This window comes from Vigna angularis, chromosome 8, assembly GCF_016808095.1.
Source record: "Vigna angularis cultivar LongXiaoDou No.4 chromosome 8, ASM1680809v1, whole genome shotgun sequence".
Taxonomy (NCBI): Eukaryota; Viridiplantae; Streptophyta; class Magnoliopsida; order Fabales; family Fabaceae; genus Vigna; species Vigna angularis.
This window is the reverse complement of record NC_068977.1, coordinates 4,863,376-4,866,796: the sequence shown is the minus strand read 5'-3', so window position 1 is coordinate 4,866,796 and position 3,421 is coordinate 4,863,376. Positions and strand designations below refer to the sequence as shown.

Below are 3,421 nucleotides of genomic sequence, written 5' to 3'. Positions count from 1 at the left end.
TTAAGGACCGGAAATTTTTTTTGTATGAATAATTATAGAAAAGTTTACGAAAAAAACAACTAAAAGACAGGATAAGGAAAAATAATGTACATATATTCTCAGTTTGTAAATAACCTGGCATTATTATTATTATTATTATTATTATTATTATTATTATTATTATTATTTTGGTACTATTGGTGATCCAAAATTCAAGCCACACATTTATCTCATTATCAATGTTGTGGAAACCTGGAGCATATGGTGTCACCAAATGAGTTGTCTAATCCAGAAACCTATCAAGAGATAAAGTTGGTATGGTGTGAGAAGAATTTATTTATTTTTAAGAAAATGCATAAATGTTCATCGAAGATCTACTTAGACCAATTCGTAAAATTTATTTAACAAATAAAGTTGAATTAAAATTAAAATCTGATCAAATTTAGCGATTTATTATTTATTCGATATATCATAATTTTGCTGAAATTGATGATATTTATTGTAATGAAATTAAAAGACAGGAACATGTTTTTGATCTGTGTTGGAGATCTGAAAAGAATAGGTAAAGTTTGTGCATGTTGATGAAGAAAACTTTGTGGCTGAAGCTTCTTGTTCTTGTATATGTTGTTGAAATTGTGATGAGGTGCCAGACATGGTTCACTCGTCAAATTTATGACCACTCATGAAAGTTGCAAAGGGGTGTGTCCACATGCAAAAAGCTACCTGCTGGTGCCTTCGATCATTCATTGTTCGCCGTTATTGCTTAAAATAGTGTTGTTTTTCCCTCAGCAATCAAAGCTTATAAAGTGAGAAAACAGTGAGGTATGTTTGGTCATATCATTAAGATAATCATGGATTCAAGGGCCCCCCAAAAGTATACAGTGAAGTGTGCTTCATTCAGGTTGTGTTCTGTAAGGAAGAAATCAAAAAGATGAAGTGATTTATTCATTTAAATTTTTGGGTTAGGTCTAATATCCTGTTTTTTTGAGTTTGTTCACACTGTTCAATCTGTTTGATATATTGCCTCAAAGAACCTAAGAGTTATTACAACTGTGTTTTGTCACGTTTTAGTGGGAATAACATTGCAGAGTTTTTTTACCAAATGAATGTGATTTACTTAAATGCATGTTACTCAGTATATTTTGTACTTTTTGAATCCTTAGGATGAAAATCTCACTACATGTTGAAGGGCCTATCTACCATTCATGTTACTCCATGTTTCTAAATAGCATTGGACTTGGACACTGTATGCTAGGGCCACAAGCAAGTTAGAAAAGAATAGGAAAGTAACATTTTGGTACTCTTGTAGGGCACCCATTTAAAGTAGAAGACAACCTTTTTTCCAGAGCTGAATGTACAGAATGGACCAGGTCAAGAAAATGGAAACTGAGGCAAACTGCATGATGCTATTCAAGCATATGGGACAGAGGGATTGCACATTTTTCATGGTGCCCTGAACAACTACATGAGCAAAAAGCAAGCAATAATAAATTAGCAGTAGTGGTGGGTAAATAATTGAAAGAGTTTGAATGATTTGTTGCAGTATGTGGTATTTGACCCTCTTGTGCTGCCATGTTTAAAAGAAATATAAAGGGACAGCAATAATCATTTAATCTTAGCTGCTCGTATGATTCTACCTATTTGAACCAAGGATCACCACTACATCAAAGATCTTTAATAATTATGGTGATTAAGAAGGGAAAGACCAACTTACAGCTGCTAATCTAATATTTATTTCGTCTGCAGGTACTTAACATTATTATAGTGTAACTAGCTACCCTATACAGAGTAGGACCCTATACTCCAAAGTTTGTGGTCCTCTACTTTGTACCTTGAGTCTCCATTTTAAAGCCTAAATACATAACTTTAAATGGTTACATTCTTTGCCATTCAACAGCAAATAGTTACTGATATCCACCTATTCACCTATGAAGAAAGAAAACCAGTCTAGTTTATGTTGGATTGAAAAATACTCTAGAACTATAGAGTATAACTTTTCTTGTATGGTATTAATCACATGGAAGAATGGAATAGTGAGATTAGCAAGAGATAAGGCTATAGGGTATGATCTACAAGCTAGGGCAACAAGGATTTAAAGGACAAAATGGAATCCTAATTAAGAAAAGCATGTCACATGCTATATGATATGTATGGTGTTATTATTAATACATATACAAGGACTGAATTAGCTCACCAAAACGGATCCCATGTTCCCAAAAGGGGCTACAACACAGCTAAAGCCACTTCATCAGTTTCTAAATATATTTTGTTGAAAACATTTTCAAAAACTGTATTGGGGTTGTTTTCATCACACTTGAGACTATAAACAAATTTTCCTTGACTTTTGAGCAAGAGAGGTCCCAAGAGCCACACAAAGTACAATTGAGTGCTGAAGAACTACCCGACCAATTCCAAATTCTGTGTGACCTCAATTTCTGAGGCTGTTACCACCAAGCATCTGTGTTGTTTATACCTTTCTTTTCATTGATTAATGGACTAAGTTATCAAATGCTAATGATTTGTTTGCAAGTGAGTGAAGCTTTCATCTCTTTCTTCTTGTCATGTTAATGGATTAATAACACCAAAAGTTGTAACTCAACCATGCTTCTAAGTTGCAGTTGCAGTTGAGAATGTAAATCTATTTCAAGATTTTCACATTGTAAAAAACTTTAAACACAACTTGTGCAGTAATAATTGTGATCATGATACAATATATAATTGAAATTTAGCACTGTGATTTAAAATCTGAACTGAGCTGATATAATTTAGTTAATCTTTTTGGAGGGATTAGACTTTTATTGTATGTTCAATGTGATTATGGACTGATAAATAATGGTAAATGCTGTTGTTTTCCAGAAAGATGCCAAAACTAGTCACATGGATTTATCATGTAGTGTATGTCATTAGTGATCTAAAATATCTCTATCATTTTGGATTTTGTGTGAATGATTAGAATTAAAATGAATGGTTGAACTAATTTACACTTGCATAAGAAAAAAAAAATAGAACATACTTAACCAGTTTTTTACAAGTATGATTTGTGAGGAACAGAAGTTTAAACAATGCTTGATATTAAAATGAAACTTTTACTTGCGGTAATTCTGTCATATAGGGTGGAATATGAGTTTTAATGATGGGATTTTTAATAGTGAATAAATAATATATGTATTAACATTAATAATTGAAATTGAGTTTAGTAGAAAAATTCACTGAAAAAGGTAAGTTTAAGTCTAATTCAGATTTACATAATCGATTTATAAAATAGTAATTACTTTTATTTATATATTTTAAATTAATTTTATCTTTAATTTATATAAAATCTTTAATGTAATTTATCAAATTATTGAATGATCATATTAAATAATTTAATATTATTTTTAAGAATAATATGTGAGAAAGAAGAGGAATATCCAAACATACATAGTCCTTTAAGGTATTTTTT

At 31.1% G+C, this 3,421-nt stretch overlaps 1 long non-coding RNA gene across 1 annotated transcript; it reads left to right on the top strand.

Moving 5' to 3' along the window:
* Positions 1–307: 307 nt before the first annotated feature.
* LOC128193581 (uncharacterized) lies at positions 308–1,597 on the top strand. Its single transcript, XR_008244902.1, has 2 exons — positions 308–801; positions 1,289–1,597. It is a non-coding gene; the product is annotated as an uncharacterized LOC128193581 (long non-coding RNA).
* The last annotated feature ends 1,824 nt before the right edge of the window (positions 1,598–3,421 follow it).